Consider the following 27,604-nt stretch of genomic DNA (forward strand, 5'->3'; position numbering starts at 1 on the left):
TAGGACCCTCTCAGAGCCTCCTTCCCAATGCATGGCATCTTACTTAGCCAGCTTTGGGAAGGCAGTGGGAGGGCTGGTGTGTGTGTGTGTGTGTGTGTGTGTGTGTGTGTCAAATTTTCACCTTGTTCCCACCACCTGTGCAACAAGACAGTCAAGCGGCCCACAGGTACGAAAAGTTGGGCTGTCCTGTGGTTCTTATTTGTGTCTGTCTAATCCAGGCATCCCCAAACTTTGGCCCTCCAGATGTTTTGGACTACAATTCCCATCTTCCCCGACCACTGGTGCTGTTAGCTAGGGATCATGGGAGTTGTAGGCCAAAACATCTGGAGGGCCGCAGTTTGGGGATGCCTGGTCTAATCAATATCTTTGGATACTTACTTATTATGGTCTGATTTCCCCTCTTTAAAACCAAGAGAGCTTATGAACTTAATAAAAATGGCCACGTTGAGTCATACTAAAGCTCCAAATATGGGCAAATGTCTGAGCATACAACTGGAGGCAAGATAATATTAAATGCTACAAGTTGTTTCATCTTCACACACCCACACCTACTTCTTCAATCTTCATACCATAGAGACTTCTGTGTTTCTGTGGTTTGAATTGCTAACAAAACATACTTAAAACATGCTCAGTTCTACTTGGCATGAGTTGTATAATGCAACCAAGGAGAAATACAAAAGTGTTACCGTATATGATTCTTTCATCCCCAATAGCTTAATGCATAATTAAATCTTCTTCGTTGTTGCCCATAAGGGAGCTATTATTTTAATTTACTGCATGTATCTTAGGCCATTAAAGGCATTCACCCAGAAGAAAAAAAATCGCTTGACGGTTTTCTAAAATTTGATATGCATACTTTCTTTCCTGCCTCCCTTAGATACGGCACTGTCCAAAGGGAAGCCTTCTGAGGAGCAATTGGAACTTTACCCTCTTGGTTTGGCAGACAGCAGTGACTTTTCTAAACTACACATAATAATAGCATCAATAGGCTTCACTGTGAACAAATGTGAAATGGCTGGGCTTATTTTTGTGCATGAAGAAATTGTAATGAAGGAATAGCACACAGTTTTTGAATTAAAATATCCAAAGGAGAGTTGCTGCTGTGGCAGTCATGTAACAAATAACATCTGTATGTAGTCTTAACATGATAATTTTAAAATGGCTAAAACAATACATTTTCTAAAGCTCCTAAGATCCTGCGAACTTGATCTACCAGATACTAAGAGGAAAGGTTAGATAGTTTTTTAAAAAATAGCTTAGTAGATTTCCCAGTTCACTCTTTGGTTTTGAATATGTACATTTAGACAAGTTGCTTTTTCCTTCCTTCATTTTACCTTCCAAAAAGTGAAGAAAGTATAGGTTTGAGAAGTAGCTTAATGCTTGCAGGATTCTGCAGCTGTGGCCTGATTAAATGCCCGAGATAATATGTTAAATCCATGTGCAACCTTCATAAGAAGCAAGAAGTTCAACAGGTCTTCATGCTTCAAAACATTTTGAGAAATTATTCCCATCTTCATTGTCTTTTTTTATGTCAAAACAACTTTGGCCCTTCCAAAATATGCACTTTGGGGATTAAATACTTCAAAATTGTTTTCTAAAGGTGTAACCTAATTTGTATATGAGACCTGAAAGAAGTTGTAGTGGTGTTAGTTTTGTACCTGGTTAATTTTACTTAGCTATACATGTGAAATGTTCCAGTGGAACTGAGACAAAGTCATTCAATATGTTACCTTTTTAACAGGACGTTCTGCCTCTCAGCTTTGTTCCTATATCTGTAAAAATTATAACCAGAATAATCTGGACAGGAGCTATGGTTGAATGAGGAGGATTGTGGAGCATATTTACTCAGAATAAAGGTCTACTGAGATCAGTAGGGCTTATTCCTATGTCTGGGTAAGTCCCATGCACAGTTACATGAAATCAATTCCCATTGAACGCAATGGGGATTGCTTTTAAGTAGATTTACAGTGTGAGAGATAAAATGAAATTCAACACCTGCTGGTCCCTTCCCTGAATGAAGCATATACGAGTCCTTGATTGGTGAGGGACTTTTTTTTTGTCCCAGAAAAGATGGTCAGTTGCATATAGTGCTTACCTGCACCTCCTTGCTACAATATGAGTTCTGAGGTCAGGGTGCAGGCGTTTCCCAGTTCTGTTGATATGCCACTTTGTAAATACAGGATATGACTGGACCTATACATTTCTCCCCTTCAACCATAATTTAAAACTGTTCCACTCCCAACTTCTTTTGCAAATCAGATTCTGTTTTCTGGCTGGTGCATGTCATTACCAAACCCTTCCCTAGCAACCAGATATAGCTAATAATAGCCCCAAGCCCAGCACCAAAAATACTTAAATGTAGCAGAATATCTCTGAATGTGAGGATGTGGCATTATGGTCTCCCTTAATGCCGCCAGTCTCCTTCAAGTAATTGAATCAAATGAGGCTTATTGTACCGTAAGTAAGACTGACACTGTGAATTAGGTAAGGTTATTTGAGCCATAAGAGAAATTCCTTTTGCTGTTTCCCTATTAAAATAAAATGTTAATTGAACTTAAAATATGTTTTTTTGGATGTATATATTTTTTATCCCTCATCTGTAAATATGTATTTGACTTAATTTCCAGCTTGTGATCTGCTTGGTGAACACATCCTCTTAAGAGTCATGTATTGCCGTGAAAAGCCACGCTGTTCTTTGATGTGAACTGCACAAATTGTTGCTGTTGGACCCTGGAATACAATGCTTTAGGGTTGCAATACTTCCAAGAGCATATAGCTGCTTTTCCCATGGAGCAGAGGTAAGTTCTGTAATTTTATTGTATTGTTTTCTCAATCTGTTATGATTTATATATAATATTCAATAATGAATAGCCTGCCTTTTCATTGTGAGAGACTTCAAGCCATAGAACGTGAAGCCGTAAGAGATGCTCAATTATCATGTCCAGTCTTCTGCTCCAAGGCCGGCACTTCCTTTTTATCTTTTTTTAACCACACAACAGCAACTCTATGGTACACCTATTTGGGGAAAGGACCCTAGCTCAGTGGTTGAGTACATGCTTTGCATGCAAAAAATTCCAGGTTCAATCCCCAAGATTTCAAAACACAGCCAGGAAAGTCTCCTGATTGAAATTCTAGAGAGCTGCTGGTGGTCATTGTAGACAGTTCTGAGCTTCATCAACCAATTGTCTGACTTGGCATCAGGAGCTTCTACAAGTCTCTATCATTGTCCACACTGTGCACACTACCAACAAGAGTTAAACTTTGTAGTAACCATGTGATGGAGATCAGGTAGAACTACATAGTTCAATTCTCCTAACTGGGATCTGCAGTTACCATTTGCTGGATACAAACCAAGCATCTAAAAAATGGTGGCTTCAAACATAGATCACTTGGTGAAGAGAACATTTGCCCCCCAACTAACTTCTGAGAAGACTGAGGGCAAAATCCCTTCTGAAATACCCAGCTGAAATATTTATAAAAGACATGTTAGTAACAACTTAGAACGAGGAATTGGAGATGCACAGATATTCCCCTTTCTCCTTATCCCTTATACTAGAACTTGGGGGTATTCAATGACATTGCACAGAAACACACTGAGGCAAATGATGGCTTAGTAAGACTGGGTGTTCTCAAGAGAGCAGATTGCGCCTCCTCATGACCTTCTGCTACTGAACTTGACTCAGCACGTAACCTTGGTTACAGCTTGTGGTTTGTCTGGAGCGAGATAAGCCACAATCCTGGGTTTGGACTATCCACTTAGCCCACACCATGTCTTACCTTACTGCAGCTCAGCAGCAGCAGGACCAGAGGAGGACCTTGATAGTCTCTCCCGGAACTCTTATGCTTACACGTTCATGCTGTGCCGTTGTTTGGTTTAGCATTCCATGCAAAGTCCCTGCTGCTTTGTTGAGCAGCCATCATTTGGGCAGCCATCTTTCCACTGCTGCAGAGCTGATATAACTGATCAGCTGGGAACTGCAGACAGGCTTCCTGGGGCTTGGTGGGCTGCATAGAGTGGTCGACGGCTGCATGTGACCCACCTGCTCTCCAAAACCTTATTGGGAAGAACTTGTCTGGATCTGAACCACTGTTTCCTTATTGACCAGGCAAGGAGATGACAGATTTTTTGTCATGTTGACATGATTAAAGCAAATGAAAGAAGAGGAGCTATGTGCCTTAATTTTCAGGGGTAGATCTTAATTATAACACATTTTTCTAGTTATTGATCAAAGCGTTTCCTTCCACATCTGGTATCACCGTTCCATTGCTGGCCAGTTGCTTTTATATTTAGAGGAAGGAGGGGAGTAGCAGCAGTGTTTTATGTGGTTGAGCTTCCTTCCTGACATGTGCCAATGTTAGGACTACATCCTGAAACATGGGATTTCCTTTCTCTGATCATTGATCTTATAGCAAGCTGTTCCAACGTGTTAGAAAACATTTAATGCTTTCTGCTATTTTCTTCTCAGCAACACAGATGAAATCTCTTCCATGTCACATGTGACATGCTTACTACATGGTGATACTGTTTATCTCCATACTGTATTGGTATCTAAAACAAGAGAAGCTGCTCCATCTGTCATTTATTATCTATTTGAGATTCCTGTATGGCAGGGGGTTGGGCTAAATGACCCTCTGGATCCCTTCCAGCTCTACAGTTCTATGACTCTAGTCTAGTGATTCATAGTTGGGATTAGATGTATAATTTACATTAAGTCTAAAGCTAAGAATGAAAATTAAGCTGTATTTTTTTAAGCGTATCTCCCCCATATGCTCTTAATTTCTTTAGTTTAGCAATATGCAACATCTGTTAGCCTTAAATAGTGTAATATTTATTACTGAATTACTATTAAGTTGCCTTGTTTATGAAGCTATTTGGCTGTTCTGATATGGACACCATTAGATTATAAGGTTACCAGGCGTCCCCGTTTCCCAGGGACAGTCCACGGATTTACAAATCAGTCCCCATACAAAATCCATTGAAGTTGAGAAGTGTCCCCCCCAAAAAATCTGGCAACCTTACATTAGAACATCTAAATAAAAGAAAGTGATTCTGCCTGTACAGTATTCCAATTGTTAGCTCTTGCTAAGAGAAATTTTGTAAGATTTGATCTGTTAAACCACAAGATGAGTTCCTTATCAGTTCTTCCTAGCTATATCTATCTCTTTGGGCTTTCTGTGCCTCCCAAAGGTGCTCCTGGGGGGTCGAGAAGCCCTTTGGAATGGCATGAGAAGCGATCTGGGGGGGGGGAGTGTTGTAACACAGATTAAGGTGTGTAATTCAGTACAATTGTGAACTCTCTTTGCACAAGCAGAAGTGCCTTAGTTCATACAAAAGCCCCTTTGGATCTAACCCATCCTCTGTTGATGGAGAAAATACAGGTGCTTCCCTTTTGCCAGATAAGGGGTATCTTTTTTGGTTTTTTTCTTCCTATCCATTTCCTCTGCCCTCATATACAGGTATCCAGAGCCAAAGTTTATGCGCCACATTTTAAAGGGCAGCTCGGGACTCCCTTGCACAATGTTTTCCTTGTGATAATTGAGAAGGTGGCAAATTATTTTATCGTGGCGGCTATTGTTAATGTAACAACCCATTTTATTGCATCTCAGTAAGCATGTTATTGCCTTGATGGTAATAATAGTGTGGCGACTGAGACATCTATCAGCATTTCAAGATCTGTTTATTTAAAACATCACAACACCATTTATCATGCCTGGATTTAGGAGTGCTGTGTGTTGTGTATATGCCCTTTAGAGATGCATGTGCATATTCAAGGCCCGTTCCCTATTTGGGAATTTAGGCTGCAAGGCACACTTACTTGGTAATAAGTCTCATTGTGGCACTTGCTTCTAATGAAACATGTGCTACAACCATTTTTATTACATCAATATCCCACCTTTCTTCCAAGCATGCTTCCCACTTCCCAATTTTACCCTTGCAACAACTCTGTGGTGTAGATTGGGCTGATAGCTAGTGACTGTTCTAATGTCATCCACTGAGCCTCGTGTGAATGGGGGTTTGAATAAGGATCCTCCTAGTCAGACAGTTGAGCAACTACACTTAACTGGGATGTTTCATCAAGAGGCTACTTACCACTCTGAAAAATTCTTAGTAGGCCAAGAAGTGGAACCTAAGGGACAGATCGGTGCTGTTAGAGGTGAGAATCCCTGAGCTGGACATACTTGTTTCCCTAACAGGGGTCTGGGAGTCTGTATTTTCTTATGAGTGTCTTACAGATGTGAATTTCTATTTATGTGGATGGAATTAATTGGTCTTTGCCATGGAACTCTCTGCTTACTGACAACACATTTTTCTTAGGGGCAGTAAATTTTAACAACCAGCTGCATTCCCTTCCAGAGGTGTTGCAAGACTTCCTTGTTGGGCTGGGTTTTAATAGCTGAGGTTAAGCAGGTTATGATAATCTGGGTTAGATCCAGAGTAAAACACAGCTGAATGCTGCTTCCTTTTTGTTGCACTTAGTTTCCATTGAAAGCAACAGGACTTTAACCTTTGACGATTTTTTCACACTGATTTCATGGGTACATATGTATGATGATTACCTTACTCTTTTTTTATATATCAATCACATTGAGCTGTGGGAAAAGGCAGGATAGACATAGAAATAAATAACCAAATAAATACTGTGGGAAGAACAGTGTGTGCCAGCTTGAGCTCTGTGGAGGAAAGGTGGGATATACCGTATTTACTCAAGTCTAATGCACACTTTTTTTTACCAAATCACACCGTGAAAAATGGTGTGTGCCATAGATTTGATGGTGCATTACACTCGAGTAAATACGGTAAATCTTAAACTTAAACTGAGCGGATCTTTCCCTTCTTCAAAACCCTGCCGCCACCATGGTTTTGTGGCGGGTCAGGTGTTTCCTTCATGGTTTTTTGTGCGAGGAAAAGCCTCTTATTTTTATTGTTTTGCTTGTGGGGGAAGCTATTCGGAGCAGGAAATAAGATGCAGTCTCTCTGTTCTTGCAAGGGGCACTGACTAGCCGAGAGGAAGCCATGAAGAAGCTACTTAGCTACTAATAAAAATTCATTCTTGTAAAGAGTGAACTTTTTGCTGATGCGCATTGCATTCGCCAGCAGATACTTTTTTTGGTTTCAAGGTTTTGAAAATTGAGGTGTGCATTAGATCCGACAGCACATTAGACTTGAGTAAATATGGTAAATGCCATAACAAATTAAATACAAAATTTGTGCTTCAGGACTAAGAGCAGGGCAGAAGCTGCATGCCAATTCAAATTCTTCTTTTGCCCATATCCACAAATGGATGCTTGTACATCCATATTGTACACAATATGGATGCTTGTACTGACCAAACTGCGGGAGGCCTGGCGTGCTCTGGTCCATGGGGTCACGAAGAGTCGGACACGACTAAATGACTAAACAGCCACAGTAGAAGATGTAATGTCATCCTCCCTTGGAGGCAGGTTTAACAGTTTACTTATGTGCTTGGAGAGCCTGCTAAAGCATTAGCTATGACTGCGTGCAGATGTACATAAACTGACTCTATAGCGTAAATGTAAATAAATGCAGGGTGGGGAAGGAGTAGTATATTGGTCTTTCCTACAGTCATGTAATTTATTCTTGACATGGATACTATATGGAACAGCAGAAGACCTTGTCCATGGTGCTCCTCTCCAGCCTTGGAATTTACTCTCCCAAGCAGCCCTGTGAATCAAGCCTCCCTCTGGCCCCCTTCCCATGCAATGTTAAACCATAGTTTAAATTAAACTATGGTTGAATGCATACAGAGTGCTTTGCTCCTCTCCTGCTCTTAACTCTGTTACATGGAGAGGAAAGGCTTGTCATATATATTTTTTAAAATTAGATTTCAATTACATTCCAATAACAGCCTCATTATAACAATGCCAATTTATAATACAATTATTAATACCAATTATTCCAATACCAAATTATATAATTTAATTAAAGTGCCCCTCATGCTAGATTTGATGGCTTTCTAATTTTCTGCATTCCAAAATCTTACTAGTTTCAATTACATTCCAGTCATAATAGTAATCCCTTATACAACAACTGCAATATTAATAACTTCTATTCGTGTTGACATATTAAATGATTTATAAAACTTCAAGCGAAGGACTCAAACTATATCGTTGTTCTTTCTCCATCTCATGCTTCATTGTTTTGCACCGAGAACTTTTAACAACAGCTACAAAAGTTGCTCTGCCCCAATATATAAACTGTTGTCACATTTTTTTTCCCTTCAGCCTGGGAAGAAGAGCAGTCTGTCAAACTATAGATGACTCAATAAGAAACCTTATCAGTTCCTTGGCAGCTCACAGACTTCTTTCATCCTTCCAGCTGAAGATATATGGACAATTATCCTCACAGTTAAATTAAATTCCAAGTCCTCTTAGTGTTATTCAGTTCACTTCATAGATAATAAAGGATGGGGAAGAGTCAGATCTAAGTCTCCATCATAAACCTTTTGCAACATAGAGCTTCCCCCCCTTTCCCCCTTTTTTTACATACACACTTCAGTTTGATGTTACAACCCATATTTTAAATCCAATTTCTTCCATCCTCACTTGTACAGGTATAATTCAAACTAACATTCAGGAGAGAGTTGCCGAATCATAAATGTAGAGAGGAAAACTTTAAATAAACAAACCATAGGCTCCCCTGCCCTGCCGACTTTTGCACCGAATGAAGTGCAAATTGAATTTTATCTCAAATTGAAACCTTAAAGTCCTTGCAGTTGGTTTTGTTCGCAGTTTGTGATCTCATCTCTTCTACGTAGCACACACCTGTACTTTAGCCCAGTTAAGCTCTAATTAACAGGAGAACCTCTGCTTCTTAATGTCAGTGTTGGAGAGGCGAAGTGCTTTTGTACTCAGTGCCTCCCTGGCCCCTGCATTCCACGTTGCAGCAAGAGCCAGGTACTGAGACAGCGTGCGAGTGAAGCCCGACCTTGGGGGGAATTTGCAAGAATGATTTACCCTCCATCATCCTTGTTTTTCCATCACCTACGCTCTCCTGCTGTTTTGGGGGCTGCCTCCATTAAGGCAGACCAGAACTGGAAGCTGAGAGGAAAGGCTTGTAATGATGATGATGATGCCTTGTAGCTTGTTTCACACCAAACAAACCAGAAGGAGAAACAAACATTTGTTGTCTTACCACTGATGGGTTGAAGAGAAACCAGCCATGAGCCTGGGTTCACATCTCATGGCAAGCCAGACTCTGGCTTGTTTTCTCTCCTGTGTAGCACAGTCAGGAGCAAGGCAGGAGCAACACACTTGTGGTCATTAAACCATCATTTGTTTTAATTTTGCCATGGATAACAAAACTCTGAAATGAGTTGTGTGAATCTGTTTTAAAAAGCTTCTTGAAATTTGCAATGCAAACATCCAACTTCTGAAACATAAACTTAATCAACATTTTTGTTAATTTTCAGAAGCTGGAAGAGCAGTGAAAACATAATGCTCATGAGCAGAGGAAAGGGTTTTCTGAGCACTTTCCATAACTGGGAAGTGGGAGAACATTTGAACACCACCTAAAATCAGAAGTGAATAGATGCATCTGCTTTGTGTGGGAGTGCAGTCTCAGAATTCTCTCTGACAGCTGCAGTATCCAGCTAAAATATTATTCTCTTACTCCTACATGGTGAATATTCTTCCTACACACTTTTGGTTCAGATTAAATTCTCTCTCTTCCCCCTCCCTCCCTTGAGAATAAAAGAACTAGGCATTTTGAGTACTCAGGTCTGAGGTTGATCTGATTCAGGTACCGGTAAGTTGCTCGTGTGTAAAGGCTACATGTGAGAATGAGCATGATAGTGCCTCCCCTCAAGTTGCTGTCCCATCCTCCCCCCCCCCAGGTCCATGAGTTGCAGGGTGAAATCTGAAGTGGAATGCCCCCTCCTTCTAGTGGAGACTCCCCTTCTGAATTTGAATGCCAATTTTGCAGAGTTCCATGTCACTTGGTGGGAGCTCCTCAAGTAGAAGAGGGTCCTCTCTTCAGGCTTCACTCTCTATCACATGGCAGTGGCGGGGACCGCTGAGTGCATTCATCCCTGCTCACCCTGCTTGCATCTAACGTGTATGCAAACAACATACCTGTCAGAGATGGCTGTGGCTACTCTTGAGTAAAGACGCTCCACTCAGTCTTGTCTTTCAGCGTTTTATTGTGCATACTATTTACAGTGCAAGAACACCAGCAAACATGACTGCTCAGTCCATGTCAGAACCCCGCAATGGCTTATTCTGGGTTCTTGACCAGCATAAAAGCCTGGGCATCCCAAAGCGGCGCCTCCTGGCCCTACGGGTGGGCATGCGCCTCAATTCTGGCGTCGGAGGGAACGGTCTTCGTTCTGGCATCCCTGTGTCCGACATCTCCCCAGACTCCTCTTTCCCTGGCCCTCTCTCTTCGGCACTGAGGCTCCCGTACCCTACAGAGCCCTCTCTCCGCCCGGCTCACTTCCTCAATCCTTTCTCCTGACTTGCTGCTCGTGCTGACGCTGGGTGAGGAGCTTGTCAGGGTGACAGGGGGCGGCTCTCTGTAAGGCACCCCCCTGACAGTACCCAAACAGGTCTATAGTAGTTGATACTACTGGTACAGTACGGTGCTGCCATCACACAAGCAAAACCTTTCTGCCAGTCAGTCTTCCAGAAGGCATAACACAGAAGGGATGCTTTTGCAAAGTGACCCCACTTGGAAGTTTCACCACCTTCTGTAAGTATTCAGCTTTATAAATAAAGGCAAAGTGACATCCCAGGACAGATGAAACAATGCAAGCCAAATTTATAGAAAAAGCTGTACAATGTTTGAACCATATACTTTCCTGGTATCTTTCAAGATTGTAGCAGATAACCTTGGGATGTTTGATTCAATAACAGTGTATAATGCATTCTGCGTGTGCATCTCCCCTCCTTCAAATAACACAAATTTGTGTGTGTTATGGGATGCTGGACTCAATAGGCTTTTGGTTTCTTCCAGCAGTCATTTCAGACCAAATTTGCATAGCTGCTCTAGAAAAATCATTCCAGTTAAAACTGACAATGATAAATCATGTTTTTTCAAGGAACTATAAAAAGGATTTTAAAAATCAGATTTGGAATAAATAATTTATGTTACTTCTTGAATAGATAATGTGTTTTATTGTATATCAAGCATTTGTTTAGCAAACACGGATGTTAGCAGAATTAATATGTAAATATGAGTATGGGTAATGTAAATATTGGATGCTTAATAATACTCACTTTTTTTTATTCTGTTTTGTTACATTTGAATTATTTGGTTTTAAAATGCTGCATTTATTCCTTCACTGCAGCTCTTGGAGTCACTGACATTATATAGACAGAGAGGTTAAACCTCTCCACCTAACCCAGTGCTGTTTCTACATTTTTGTTTCTCTTTTCTTTTCTTTTCTGCTGCCCAAATTAGAGTCCTGGGGGACCAGAAGAATTTCCTTGGTGACAGATCAGACCCCTCTGCAAATCGTGTTAGCTGCCTCTGTTTAAAACATTTATTTATTTTTTACCTCTCATTTTAGTTAGGATAACCTGGGAGTACCATGTGAAAAAATGAGGTGATGTAAAATGGATTGGGTAACTAGAGGCAGGCCAGTGCAGCAGCCACATACAGAGAAAGATAAAAAAAGTATTCAACAAGTTTTAACTATGTGAGATAAATGAGGATGATTCAGAACATCTAAATGTGGAAGAGCTGGTAGTCAATTTGCATAAACAATAGTGTTAATGGGGAGTTGTTTGTGCTCTTAAAGACATATGCAGGCCATTTCTTTAGAAAATTAGCACCCCAAGCATGCATTCCTATGGTAGTTGCAAGCAGGAACAGGTTACAGGAAGTGTAAGGATGTTCCAGAACATAACAGCCATTTGGTATACAGCATGGGTTTCCATTTTGCTGCTTAACTTTTTGAAGGGTTATTGTGTATACATGGAATCACTAATGAAAGCTATTGACTGAATAGTGAAATTAGGAAGTAAGGCTCTCTGAAGCACTCCTGATGATTGATAACATAAAATAGCTTTATGTGCAGGGTCCCCCCCCCCCCATTATTTGCTAAGCCTTTGGCTAATAAACAGTATATGGCCCTTTAAACTCTTTGCATAGGGTTATTGTTTTGTTATTATGGTGTGGATTTTTGTGTTTGTATATTGTAAACTGCCCTTCAGATCTTCAGATGAAGGGTGGTATAATAATAATTGTTGTTGTTTAGTCGTTTAGTCGTGTCCGACTCTTCGTGACCCCATGGACCATAGCACGCCAGGCACTCCTGTCTTGCACTGCCTCCCGTAGTTTGGTCAAACTCATGTTTGTAGCTTCGAGAACACTGTCCAACCATCTCGTCCTCTGTCGTCCCCTTCTCCTAGTGCCCTCCATCTTTTCCAACATCAAGGTCTTTTCCAAGGATTCTTCTCTTCTCATGAGGTGGCCAAAGTATTGGAGCCTCAGCTTCACGATCTGTCCTTCCAGGGAGCACTCAATAATAATAATAATAATAATAATAATAATAATAATAATAATATATAGAAACCCAGGAGGCAGGGCTGTATCCAGGTTTGAAGGGGGCCTGGACAAAGTGTCTTCTGGTGGGCCCTTCTTCTTTCAGTGGGCTCTGGCAGGCTTACCTGGCTGTGTTGGCAGTACAGTGGTACCTCGGTTTATGAACACAATTGGTTCCGGAAGTCTGTTCATAAACTGAAGCGTTCATAAACTGAAGCGAACTTTCCCATGGAAAGTAATGGAAAGTGAATTAATCCGTTCCAGACGGGTCTGCGGAGTACTCAACCTGAAGCGTACTTAACCCGAAGCATGGGTGTAATTGGTTCTGGAAGTCTGTTCATAAACTGAAGCGTTCATAAACTGAAGCAAACTTTCCAATTGAAAGTAATGGAAAGTGAATTAATCCGTTCCAGATGGGTCCGCAGCATTCGTAAACCGAAAATTCATAAACCGAGTTGTTCATAAACCGAGGTTCCACTGTACTCCAACCAACCCTCATCCTCTCACAGGGTGCTGCTAAATCAGGGCCATTGTGGGAAATTCAAAGGGTACTGTTTGAAATGCTAGGTCAGAAGTTTTCTAAGGTGAGACAAGGGGAGGCATCAGCAGCGGGCCCTGCCAGAGTGTTGGGCATGGCTGGCAACTGTCCAAGGAGAGCATCCTAAAAGGGATTTGTATACATTGTGTGATTTTGCTGCAATTTGAGAGAGCAAGTGCAGGAACTTTTGACTCAAAGTGGATTAAAGCACTGTTTAAAAATGCTCCTGTGCGGTGGCAGTCCATGTGGAAGTGGTTTACTATGGCCAGGACCACATAGCTGGGACTGGAACTGATCAGCTGGAGCAATTCCGTATCAACTCCTTCTCCCGCTCCAAATGCTGTTATGGAAATGCTTTCCTGTCTTTTAATGCTTAGCCCGAACAATGAGCTACACTGTTGTTATGTCTTTTAAACATCAAACAAAATGTATTTTATAAAGACACTATACATTTTTTTTTAATTCATTGTGCCCAGTAACAAAAAATGGTGTTGATTATTCTGGGGCAATGGGGGTTTGTGGCTTTGATCCATTTTACACACAAAAAACTGATCCTCACTGGCCTTACCAAATTTCAAGGTGCAGTGTTCTTGAAAAGAAAAGAAAAACCTATTGTTTTCAAAAGGAGTGTGTGGTTGGAGAGAGATTCCAGAATTTAATTTAAAAAATGCAAAGTTGTTATCCCAGGAGCAGGCCTTGGGTCCAGGAAAAGCAGAGGCCAGTCTGTGTTGATATACACAAAAGCAAGACTGCTAATTGTAGTTTCTTGTACCATACTTCACAAAATTAAATTTTCTGCTTCAGAGGAGATACATTTTGCACAAAAAGTTGTTTCCAACAAAAATAAATTATTTGCTGGCTCTGCATAGAGTGAACCAGTCAAACTAGGTTTTGGGTTTGTCCCAAATATTCATTTTTAATCTACTAAATAGTGGCTGTTTGTGACAGGCAAAACCTGAAACAGTTAATTTTAGAAGAAAAGTATAGCGATGATTGGGGATAGTAACCAAACAATTCATTAAATGTGAGGTTTTTGGAACACAGAACTTCATTGCTGATTTAAATAGGACAACAGAGAAGAGTACATTTGGGCACAAGTTTGGGTGTAAGTGCAGCTGCTGGGGTAGCAGATGGTGTTGCACCGAAGCAGAAAACGTGCATCATACATGCAAGAATGAAAGGTCAGTAATAAATGGAGAATTTTTATAACACTAATGTTTGGCAGGAATAGATAATTCTGTAATCTAGATCAGGGCACTTCATGACCCATGCCAGAAGACAAGTGAACTGGCAGCTGCCTAGCGCCACACCGTGGGGACCAGCACTGTTCTCTCTTGCTTCGTAGATGGTTGCGCATAGAACAGGATGGGGAACCTGTGACTCTCCAAGCATCGCTGAATTAGAGCCCCCCTCATCCCTGAGCACTGGCCAACCAGTTGTATCGGCAGGGCCACAAGTAACCCATCAGGGGCACATTACAGATGAAGGTCCATCAGTGTGATTACTAAGATACACCACTCCTTTATTTAGTGTTGGCAAAATGCCTGTCGTCACAGCAGTTCTGGCACAAGGAAGGATTGTTCTATTCAAATCTCCCTCGGGTGGGTGCAGTGTGTTGTTGGTGTTGCTCTGCAGAATGACAGTTCTGGGTAGGCCACCCAATGTTAAAAGGGACTTATTTTTCCTCTTATTGTGAATCTCTGCTAAAGGAGTTTTACTTTCTATCAAGAGTTGGTGGACACTCTTTAAGGTCACATCTGAACTTGAGCTTGTGCTCCTGGCAGCCACAGCAGTTGAGAACCTTGCCTGCTGCCTTCTGCATTGCACTTTCCTGAATCCTGCAAATCAGCATGCACATCACAGTCTCTACAGTCCTCTGAAATCTTCTTTCCCTTATTATTAATGGAAGATCTGCTTTCCCCCTGCTGTTGAATAAATGGAAGAAAATACTATGTGGGGAATTGTGTAAGGGCTCGAAACGTTTCATGTTTCCTTGAGTGAAATATGATGGATAATGGCTATTGTGGGAAGACAGGGAAGCATTAACCATATATTTAAATGACTATATAGTGTGTCGTGATTGAGAGGTATGTTAAACTGATACAGTTCTGTTGGAATAAACACGGCTGTATAAATGTATCCTATGGTCTCTCTTCGGGAGGATTGGTTCCCAGTTTGTTCCCTTTGAATCATTTCCCCCCTTCCTGGAGGTAAAAATAAGTGCTGTTAACAACTTTTAAAATTTGTTTAGCAATCTGACCTTGACGTAACAGACATTTGCTTACCAATATTCTGTTGATGTAAACTTATACTATACAAATGTATAGTATAAGCAGTATGATTCAGACTGCCTGGTTGCTAAGAACACAGGTGTTCCTTTTTAGGCATAAGTTTCTGCATCCATCAAAGGTACATTACAAAGTGATATAAGCCACACACACCCCAGTGGTACCTGGCTTGTGGTTTCAGATGTGAAAAGCAATGAATTTCATTTTTTGCAGGCACTTTAAAGATTCTAGGCATCACTGGTTATGGAACAATTTTAAGATGCTGGTAAAGAAAAGGAAGATGCAAGATAAAGGCGCTGTGATCCTATGCTAATATACTTCTGAGAAATCATGCATATGATTGCACTATAGTGTGGGGAGTTCTAGAGGCAGTGCTACATTAGAGCATAGGGAACTCCTAAAATACTTCATTCATGGTTCAGTCCCGACCCATCACATATGGGAAGTTCCCATATCAGGGGGGTGCATGTGTGCATAACAGGATGATTTTATATAGGAAGCTGCTTTATATCAGGACATATAACTGGTGTATCTAGCTCAGTATTATCTGATTCAGGTGGGAGGGAACCTTTGGTCCTCCAGATGTTGTTGAACTGCAACTCCCCACCAAGCGCATGGGAAAGAAATCAGTAATCTCTCCCATTCCCCCATATTGCTGCTTCAGTCAACTAAACAGTCCCCCCATTGCATTTTCCTTAAAAAATAAAGAAAGAAAAGGTCTGACACACCAAAGGACCAAGTAACAATACTAGATTATATACTGCAGGGTTGCCATACACTGCTTTCTCACAGTCCTCACCGCCAGTGATATTAGTATAGCAACAATGGACTATTTTTCGTGTGGTTCATAATTTCTCAACCATAACCTCCCCCATGCACATACTAATGATGGGTTTTATTTACATTTGCATTATGAGGGTTTTAATTACCCATTAAAAACACAGCTTTTTTTCTTAACATGAAATTGAACCTGAGCTAGAAAGAGCCTGCACCCGTGTCTTTGCTGCTACCTTTTGATTTTGGGTGGACATACTATTACCCAGTCACAGCTACACTAAAACCTTGGATTTCTCCATTCTTTTCCTCTGGGCAACAATTGTTTCTCTTCCAGGGAAGATGAAAAGCCAGCTCCATAATTAAGCAAGTAGTCTCTTAAGAACGAACACTGTGTAGTCCTTCTCCATTGTCTGATTCTACAGTGAGAAAACTAGAGTGACACATGCACCAAGGAAAGCCCCAAAGCAGCTTCAGAACGAACCAGGAAGATCCTCCTTCATTGCCAGAAGAAGGAACTTTGTGGCTCATTTTGAAGCTATTTTTGGGTCTTCCCTAAGGCTTGTATGATTTCTCTCTAGCACCCATCAATCACAGTTCTGATTTCACTCATTGACCTGGCTGCCAGTTTGGAACTGGGCTAAATTTGAGGTGCTGGTTCCAGTATACAAAACCCTGTACAGCTTGGACCAGGCTACCTAAAAGATAGTCTCATCCCTTATATTACCCAATCAATCACTGAGCAATGCAGGAGAGGGCCACCTGAAGATACCATCGTATTAGGAGGTCCATTCTGCACAATATAGGAATTGAGCTTTTAGTGTCATGGCACCTACCTTTGAAATTTTCTCTTGTTAAATATTAGACAGGTGCCATGTCTGTTGACTTTTTGCTGCCTACTAATGGCCTTACTCTTTTAACAAGCCTTTCAAGTAGACATTTCCCCCAATCTGTGTCTGTATTGGAATTGCTTTTAGATATTTTGATGGGTTTGTTGCTTGTGGGTTTTGCCAACCTAGGTTTCTCTGAGAGGTAGGGCAGGATATAGTAAATAGTAATAATCTTACATGCCGGAGCCAGCTCATATCTTAAAAAGCTGCTTCTGGCACAAAACTGTACGATAAAGAAGATGGTGCTGCTGCTTTAATCAGTCCATGTTGGGGCAGAGTGCCAAGGGCCTAGTTTTATTTTACCGCTTGATGGCATTTACCAACCAGCAAACTGGAGGATATGAAGAGGAGTTCTGCAGAGATAATCAAAGCTTTGGAATATGTGAGAGGAAATTCTGAATGAGCTGTTCATGGTTAAAGGGGGGGGGGGAGATGAAATGGTGGTCCTGGCAGATGATTTAAAACATCTGAAAGGGTGTCATAATAAAGAGGAAGAAGACACAGTTGTCACAAAGCCATTTTGCTATTGGGAAATATGACCTAAGAGCATGATGAGTTGAAAACAAAGCTACTGAGGAGAGTTTTGGAATCTTTCCCTGGAGGGTTTTAAGGTGACCACAGAATTTCTCCTGTCAAGTGTAATTTAAATCTAGGGAAGCCCCTTTGATTTCTCTTACCAAACCAAATTCTTCACATATCCCCCAGGCTATTCAGACACATGAGATTATTGTATCTCTAAAGCCTATTTTAAAAATCAAGAAAATACCTGTAAATTTAAACCTTATAAGATTTAGTCAGGATTTGCTTGACTGCAGTCTAAGACAACATGTTCCATTAGTGCTTAGAAATTAACTGTGTTGGCACCAGTTTGGAACTCTAGGGGGAGGTACAGGAAGAAAAACAGTTTCCCCACTGAAGTATTATACCGTGTTTCTCCAAAAATAAGACACCGTCTTATATTTATTTTCCCTCAAACCCACCCCCCCCACTATGGCTTATTTTCAGGGGATGTCTTCTTTTTTCCTCCTCCTGCCGCAGCCAGCATTGCTGCTGCGCCTATTGCTATGTATTATTTTCGGGGTATGGCTTATATTCCTTGAATGCTTAAAAATCCATTACTCCTCTCACAACGCTTAAACATTAGCCTCACAAGAGGGTGTTAACACAGCTGGTCTACAGCAGTCTTTTGTGTAGAATTATAGATGTGCTCTTTAGGAAATTACATCATGCTCTGTGGCGTCTTTGAACCATCCTGATCTCTGTTCTCCATTGCATGCAGTTAAACACTGGTAGCCAGTTTCTTGTCAGGCTTCCCTCCTGCATCTTGAATTCAGTATTAAATTGGATGCTCTCAAGTCAAGAACTTGCTCACTTAAGTTGATGATAATTACTTCCCTGCTGGTGTGCTGGGAGGGTAGGACTGAATTGGCTCATGGTCTAGAAGCAATTTGTTCAGGTCACCAAGGGCAGCATTCTTTGCATACCTAAACTTGTGGCATTGGGTTTCTTTTCCTTTCCATGTATGTAGCGCTTTTGATTTAAAACTCTAGCTATTTTTTCATTGTCAGAGAGCAGGCCTGTACAAGGATTGGGGGCTGCAATCCCTTCCCTAACAATTTGTGGCCCCTTGGGAAATTCCAGATACTAGCTGTTCTGTTTCCCACCTGCAGAGAAACCCATGCTGGTGGGGGGCGGGGAGAATCCTACTGTGATAGGGTACACCCATGGTAATTCAAAGTCAACACTTGTGCAATGGAGAAAAGGGGAGTTTGCAAGGAGGTGGTGTAAAGAGAAAAATGAGCCTATTTGAGAACAAGAGTGGAACTATGAAATATACAAATATGATGTCTTAATTTGATATCTTTTTTTTTTCTTTCTGTGTTCGTGGTATTTCTTTTTTGCTGTTTTTTATGTTATATATTGGATGTGGTTATATATAACTGGAAGTATGATTGCCATGATTGTGTTTTTTTTTCTATTACTTGAAAAATTTAATAAAAAATAATTTTTTTTTAAAAAAAAGAGTGGACAGACATTCGGCTAATCAAATCTGCTTGGCTTTACTTCATTTGCGAGATCTACCAACCAGAGCCAGCTGCAAAAGATGTATTAGTGGTCCCTCTGGACCACATTCTTAACATAGGAATTTGTTGTCAGTACCAAAGGTGAGCTGAGGTCACAGGTTCTTAAAACACCAAACAACTTGGAACAAGGATACCTAGTAGACAGTACCCCCTGGTACAGATCAAGCCAATCTTCGTGATCTTCCAAGAAGAAATCGCTGGTTTTCTGACAACCAGTGGATTGTCACTGTGTGACAATGCAGAAGTGGCCCTTCTTGGTGATGGTGATTCAGAAGGTGGGTGGTAATTCATAGGTAACACATAAGGCAGAGACAGTAATGACATTTTAATGTCTCTTAGAAACTTTTATCTACCTAACCTTTACTAGACTCTGGCTCTAAAGCAGGCACCCCCAAACTTCGGCCCTCCAGATGTTTGGACTACAATTCCCATCATCCCTGACCATTGGTCCTGTTAGCTAGGGATCATGGGAGTTGTAGGCCAAAACATCTGGAGGGCTGCAGTTTGGGGATGCCTGCTCTAAAGCTTAGTTTTTTTGTACATTGTTAAGTTGTGATATACAGTTGTTCTTTGTACCTATCTCATTTCTATTTAGTTTCTAGGAAATGTTATTTTGTTCTTTACTGTTTCTATGCAAACCACTCAGAATGTTTTTTGTGTTGAGCTGTACCAAAGTTTTATAAATAAATAAAATCCACCACACAAACACTGGGAATATGCTCTTTCTCAGTGACTTACCTTTAAACAATATTTATGCCCCCAAGCAAAATTAAAAAATACTTAATACTAAGCAAACCAATATTCCGTTGTCTTACGTTACATTCCCATTCAGAAATACAGGATTTAATACTATCCTTAGGAAATATAATGGTGATGTCCATAGCTGTCAAGTTTTCCCTTTTCTTGCGAGGAAGCCTATTCAGCATAAGGGAATTTCCCTTAAAAAAAGGGAGAACTTGACAGCTATGGTGATGTCACTTAAAAATAACTACGGTATTATGGTATAAATGCAATTTTAAAAAGCCTTTAAACATAATTTTCAGTGTGTACTTGGAACAATTCAAACAACACACACAAATTGTATGATTATAACTTCCCATGTGTCAAGTCTGGCAGCTCTGCCTTGAACACACTCATATTGAAGTTAGTTCCTTAGAAATCAGCTCTGCCGACTGCCAAATGAATCTGTTTTAGGGTCAAAGTGCCTGCTAGTTCTTTGCCAGAACCTAGCATTCCTTTTTCATTTTTTGGAAATGGTTATTGGACTTCTAGGGCCAAGGCTATTTAGTTAAGCTGTTTGACAGTCAACATATGCACATTAAATGGACTGTAAGTATCGTGGAAGAGACTGACTCCCAGCAAGTGCTTGCATTTCCTTCAGGATGCTTTGAGCTCTGGGAGGACTATCTGGCTTCACCCGTCCCTCCCATTGCCAGTCTCTTTTAGAATTATATTTGAAAATTTAACATGGGAAAGCAGGGGGAAATGTAATTAAGGAATAAAAGGAATAATAATAATAATAACTGTTATTATTATATACAAATAATAAGAGTAAATCACCTTCAGTTCACATTGCAAATTCAGTGGCAATTACAGTACATGGATCTTAAATGAAGCATGCAAATTAATACAAGCCCTCCATTTGTCAGAATAGGTATCCACACAGAATCGATGCCTATGTGATGAAATGAGTTTGAATGAGCCAGACCATCATGTAATATAGATGGAGAGTATTTAGCCTTCCAACTTTGAAACACAAGTCTCTTGGCCACCACAATAAAGTCTACTTTGGTTGCCCAGCTGTTAATCCCCATACTACAGGGATAGAGTTTAAAGGTACATGGACATTTGCAGTTATCAGGGAATTTAGGCAATACAAAATGGATATGATTAACTTCAAAGCAAATGGTATATATCACTCACAAACCCACATATATGTTGTGGGCTTGCCTCTTGGTCAGTCTTGATTTGGGGAAGAAAAATAGCAGTTGTGTAAGAACAACAGCAAGTACCACAGACCTTTTCTGCCTGTCATGTTCCAAGCATTTCTTTTGAGGGAAGATTTGTCTTGTTTGAGCTACCGCTTTAGCTTCGAGGTCTTAGGCACATTTTGGAACTATTCCTCCTGAACCAGCTGATACATTTTGCCTTGTGAGTGGGCTGGAGGAGGGAGGGCGTGCACAGTCCCTCCTTCACTAGCCCACTCAGTTCCCTGTTTGTAATCCTTGTTTTTCTCTGTGGCTACCCAGAAAGTGTTTAATTTAAGTACAAAGCTGCCTTGATCAGTGGTAGGGAAAGTAAAGCCAGCCTTCGAGCCAGGAGTCAGATCATGTTGGCAAAAATGTCCTTCCTAATTTGTCAACCCAGAGCTAACTCTAAGTAATGCTGTGCTGCTTATGAAATCTAATTGATTTTTTTTTTTGGAGTTCAAGAAGCGTTTTACAAAGGCAGTAGCTCTAGGGATGCAACTCACGATTCGTAGTTACTCCATGATAACTGGTCTGTGTGTAAAAGACCTTGATTTGATGCCATTCTCCCCACAGCATCTCTTTCCTTGTGCTAATAGAGGAAATGAGATTACCCATTCCAGCCACCGAGTTACTTGCCCCCTCTTCAAGCTCCACCACACACTAAATCTTATATGGAATAACAAAGCAAAAGGCTTGTATATTTATAGCCTTAAAATGCTGATTGCTGTGCACAAATTGCAAACAGAATAAAAACAATAACAGTCATTTATGTTGCCTGTAATAAAACCAACACAGGTTGACAATTTAATTTACATGTTCAGGCCTTAGTTTTGCAAGCCTTCAGCACATAAGGCATTCTACTCATGAGTCACCTCCACAGAGCCAGATATCTTTATTTTAAAACACAAGGAAGAGAGACACTTTCAGATTTTCATTTGTATGCTGTGGCATTCTCTCTCTCTCTCTCTCTCTCTCTCTCTCTCTCTCTCTCTCTCTCTCTCTCTCTCTCTCTCTCTCTCTCTCTCTTGCCTTCCACTTAAATCAACTGGTGAGATAGAATGGGCTGTCAAAGAGTATTTGGAAAGGCCCTCTGTCTATACTGCACTGGTGTTGGGATTGCCTGCTTATAATATAAGTGTGGAAGTCTTTCTGTTATCTGAGGGAACTAGCATGGCATTTGCTGGAAGTATACTGAGATTGTAAGGTATAAATGGGATGGGATGCTTTTACTGAGTTTTATAAAGGAGCTTTCGTTGGATGAAAATAAGAGCTGCAGAACAGATATTTCTGTTCTTGCACTATGAGTTGCGAAATATTAAATAGTTGAAATAATTTTGCAAGATAAATGTAATTACAAATTTGAATTATAGTAACATAGGGGTTCACTTTGCTGCTGAAGGTGTTTTATACACTGTTTTACACTGTTATGAATGATGGTCACTAAGTGTCTATCTAAAAACAATGAGTGGTGTCTAACATGACCTGACACTTTGTTTGTTTACTTTCTGTCTTTTGCTCTGACAGGGATTCAAAGTGGCTTACAGCTAAAACGTAGAAAAAAGCAAAAATTAAAAAAACTATTAAACATTAAGATATATGATCTATTATACTGTATACAGATCTTTACAATAAAAACATCATAATTCCAGGCCTTTCCTTAAAAAGAGTCAGTTCCCAAAAGCCTATTGGAAGAAGGACATGGGCAACGAGAATGATTCATGAGTGGAATGGAGAGAGAGAGATTTTTTGGCAATCCTATCTCCTCAGCACCCCGAACCCTCTCCGTAAATCTCCCCAAATCTCCCCTGTGGGGTCTTCACCTCTCTGGAGCAGATTTAGAGAGGGTGTGAGGCACTGGGTGTGTGGCATGAGGGAATCACGAGAAATTGTCTCCCTCCCTGTTTTGTTGACTGATTTTCTTTGTGTCAGCAGACAATCACCATCGGATACCACCCACAATCTCTTGTGGATGAATATAAATTTAGGAGCAACTTGACTAAAATCAAACAGTACTACGTATATGGAATCAAACTCTGGTCTGCACATATTTATTCCCCCCCCCCACTGCCCTCGCCCGCTGTCTTCTGTACCCAGAAGGCAGATACAAGTACAAAATGCAACCAAATGAAGTAATAGCTTTATGACTGCCAGCTGGATTTCCAGAAGAGCCTGGCAGCAGGCAGCCTCTAAAGACTTCCAAATGCAAACCCACGTGCAAGATAACTAATTGTTCTGAACTCAGTGCTCTGATTCAATAATGAAAAACTTGCAATATTTGGCATACCGGTACTATTTAGCCTCTATATGTGTGTTTTTTCTCTAGTTCTCTTTCTCTCTCCACACACACAGAGTATATATACATATACACACTCAGACAAATTTCAAAGTAGTTAGGCATGATGAACCAAATTATTTATTTTTAATCAGGTGTGTTTACTGGGAAGTTTAATCATGATCTTTTCCTAGATAGCAAGCCAGAATCTGTTTTTGCCATTTTTAGCCGACAGATACGTTCCATGTAACTGGTAGACATTAGAATAAAAACCTTTCTAATCAAATCCTCCAATAGCAGTTGAATGTTCTTTCTCTGAAGGCTAAATAAGAGTGGCTGGGGAAAACCAGCCAGATGGGTGGGGTAATAATAATAATTAATAATAATAATAATGATAATTAATAATAATAATATTTCATAGACCTTATGGAGAGGATTCTGAAAATCACTTCTGTCTGATAGCACTTTAGGCAGGGACTATAACATTTGTAGGCAGCACTGCTTGCCCTGACCTGATTGTGTAGAGAAGAACTACCACAGGCACATTCTCTCTCTCTCCTCCCCCCCCACAACACCCAGTGCTTTTTTTCTGGGATTACTCAAGGGTACACAGCACCAGAACCCTTTTTTTCTGGAAAAAAGTTACTGTAAACACCCATCAGCTTATTAGCAGCACTGGTGTGCAGGTTCTTCACATAACTGGGGTGGTGCACATGGATGAGAAGTTTTATACAAAACCTTCAGCGTTCTCCTAGAGCACAGCCATATAGGAGCACACTTTGGTTTCTTTTTAGCTTTCACGTGAAAACTGTAAAAAACATGAAGTGGTCTGATGCCTAAGTCCCATAGTTAGTATCATACCTCGGCTTTGGGCTCATGTTCTACCATCTCCCCTTCTGTATGTCTATTTCCTCTTCCTCATTTGAGAAAAGCCATAAGCTCTCTTCAAGGCTAAAGTGTACTGCACGGCCCCATCCTCCCCACTCCCCACCTTCACATGATGAGGCAGGATTGGTTATCTTATATGCCTAACAGAGCTATAATTGGGATCTTTTATTCAAAATAATAAACTTTGGTTTGTGCTTGCTCTGCAACCTTAAAGCGGTATACTGGGATGTGATCCTGGTTTGCAGCGGAGTTGCAAACCATAGTTTGTTGCCTTGAATGAAATTTTGAATTCTACCTTTTAGTAGTGACTTACTATCCTTGCACAAATAACCCATACCCTAGCCCTCGCCATTAGAACTGCCATATCTGTCTGAAACAATGACGCAAACTCTGCATTGCAAGCCTGTAATGTATTTCTGGTTATAGTCTGTCCTGTTTTTAGCACTTATTTGCCAAGCAAATTTCGGAGTTGATCTGTTTTTCTTCATCCACATAACAATGATACCTTCTGAGGTGCTACAGAAATGCAAAATATTTCTGTCTCTGAAGACAACACCACTATGTAAAACAATTTTGTTGATCCTTTTTAAAAAAATCATTTTCATAGCAATGGTTGGAGTAATACGTAACAAATTTGTGCTCGCCTTAATGATTAAAAGGCAAAGGCAGATGTGCCTCTGCTGTGGCTTTTGCCAGGATCCAGAAAGCCCATTTAAGTGTTGCCAAAGAACTGAATGCACACAGCAGGGTTTTTGTTTTTTTATAGAATCCGCAGATGAGCGATTTAGTTTTTTCAAAAGAGGCCTGCAGGATGGCTTGCTAGCCTGCTTTGGAGAAAAGCTTTTGCTGCAAGCTGGAATGGAGTGTGTATGTCCTCTTGAAAAAAAAATGTGTGAGTGGGCATTTTTTTGTATTTTTTCCTCTTCCCTCAGTATTTGCAGATCAGCGTCTCACTTGGAGATGCTGGGGATTGAATCTGGGGCTGTCTGCTCTAGGCTTGGGCGACATATCAATATATCGCCTGGGACCGGTATGAGGAGCAGACCGCGATGTCAGCTTCACTCAGCGGCATATAACTGGTGGAACTGCCACCGCTCCTGAGTCCCTCTGCTAGTGACTTCCTCCTGTGAGTATTGCTAGCAGAGGGACTCAGGAGCGGTGGCGGTTTCGCCAGCGATATATCATTCTGCCCAGAGGGAGGAAAAAAAGCTGCATTGGCAAGGCGCCAATACATCTTGTTCCTCCCTCTGCATCTTTCAACTGCTTGGCTGTGGAGTGTGTGGTTGTCACTCCCCTCAGCCGAGCAGTTAAAGGACCCCCCAGCCTGGTGCTGGCTCCCATGTAATCTGGGGAGCCCTCCCGAGCCCCAGCTGAGCTTACTTGGCACTGGGGTGAAACCGCCTCAGCTCCTGCGGTGAGAGCTGTGGCAATTTCATCCAGGCCAATGTAGCTTGTTTTTTCAACATTGGGATATATCGCCAGACCGTGATGTTTGGCTGGTGATATGCTGTGATGTTGAAAAGCTGATATCGCCCAGCCCTAGTGTGTGGACTGAGCCACAGTCCTTTGATTCCCCAGTAATATGGTTTGTAGTTTGCTGCAAGGAGGAAAATTCAGGTACAGAGAACAAACACTAAAAAGGAAAAACAAAAAAACAGAGGCACTTACCGCTTCCCAAAACGGATCTGCTAATTGGCCTTCTAACCATATTGTTCAGACCACAACTTCTCTGTCATTACAGGGAAGTGGTGTACTTTTAGTGCCTTGGGGTGGGGGGTGGGAATCAGGATTTGACTAGTTCTGATTTCTTTTTGAATAGTGTAAAGAACTGTGTGGCTTCACAAATCTTCCTTTCAGTCCCTGAAACATTTTCCCAATAAAATGTAAAAAAGAGAAGAGAGAGTTGTAGTCATTAGGGCTCCTGTAGCTTGTAAAAAGGTTTTCATTTTTGCAGCATCTTTTATTACTGGCTAAGATGCATGAATGAAATGGCTGGAAATCTGGCATTTCTGAGAAAATATTTTTTGGGTAACCTGAACATATAAGCACAGATTCATACACACTTAATTAGGTAATCAACACTTATACTATATTGATGTTCCCATGAACTGGCCAAAATAAGTATAGTACTACAGGATCTGTTCAAGTGAATATGTACGCCAGAGTTAGGGAACCTGTGGCCTTTCAGATGTTGTTGGGCTCCTAATTCCCATCAGTTGCAATCACTATGCCTAATGGTCAGGGATGGCAGGCAGTGGAGACCAGGGCTGGGGGGTGGAAGCACACTCCCAGGCTAAAAGAGCTTTCGCATCCCGACACCTGTAGTTTGTTAGAGATGCTGAGAGTTCTTAGGAGACCCCTTTCCCCCTCATAGCTAGAATTTTAAGAGTAGTTTGGAATCAATCCCTCTTCCTGGGGAACTCTGGGAATTCTAGCTCTGTGAAGGAATAGGGGTTTCCTCTCAGCACTGTTAACAAACTATACTTCACAGGATTTTTTTGGGGGGGGGCGGAAGGGGGGGAGAAGCAATGAATGTTTCAAGTGGTCTGCTACAGTTTCCCCAGTTTTCTCTCCCTTTAAAAGTTCTTCTTTTAATGATCTGCAGTAAAGTCAGCTCCTTGTTTTAAAATTTCACATTTCATTGCTACCCAAATGAGAGGATGGGCTGGATTTCAAATGCTCTGAAAGTTACTCCCAAGCCGACTTTTGCACCAAATGATAGCGTTTAAACAATGGGTTAACACATGACAGTGGATGCTAATTAGCAGGTGTTTCAGGGTGTGACAATCTGTTGACATTTATTAGGGTTCAGTTGTGTCTGTTCCCAGGGTTCTGTTTAAACATGCACCTACACTGAGTAGGCTGCATAACCCTGTTTTCCCCACCCTGTGTGTCAGGTAGAGATTTCTTCAGCATGGTGTGGACACAGACAGGGTAATGTTGATTAAACACTTCACAGAGGCAGATCCCAAAGCTTGGATACGGGATTGCATTTTGAAGAGCATGTTGTCTCCAGTTTGTCTGGGAATCTGGAAGGATACTCTTCATCTGGTCTTGTGGCATAATTAGGGTAAGGAACTCTGCCAGAGTTGATATTAATAGGAAGATATAAAATTGTAATACTTTATTCATCACTCAGGTGTTTAATGTAGGTGAATGTGACTCTGTACCAAAGCAGCTTCGAAAAAGGGGGAAAGGGAATGGGATAGGAGCAAAACAACAACTGTTCAATTATAACTTGCTCTTCTTATATCAGCATAATTAGCCCAAATGCATTTTGTCAGGCGTAGGAGGTGTCCAGAAAAAGCCATAGCCTTAACCCATGCTGTGGAAAAGGTTTATTTTGAAGTACATGGCAGGTGATCATTATTTATCAATATGTGTGGACTCCTGGG

The 27,604-nt window shown here is 41.0% G+C and overlaps 1 protein-coding gene across 8 annotated transcripts in view; it reads left to right on the forward strand.

Moving 5' to 3' along the window:
• Positions 1-27,604, forward strand: part of TIAM1 (TIAM Rac1 associated GEF 1) — a 206,662-nt gene that overhangs the window by 46,118 nt on the left and 132,940 nt on the right. For all 8 annotated transcript variants that reach the window (XM_035116730.3, XM_035116721.3, XM_035116728.3 and 5 more), the window contains one exon: positions 2,628-2,798. The gene's annotated coding sequence lies outside the window, so the exon portion shown is untranslated. The remainder of the gene's footprint in view (positions 1-2,627; positions 2,799-27,604) is intronic.

Source organism: Zootoca vivipara, chromosome 4 (genome assembly GCF_965207765.1).
Source record: "Zootoca vivipara chromosome 4, rZooViv2.hap1.1, whole genome shotgun sequence".
Classification (NCBI taxonomy): Eukaryota; Metazoa; Chordata; class Lepidosauria; order Squamata; family Lacertidae; genus Zootoca; species Zootoca vivipara.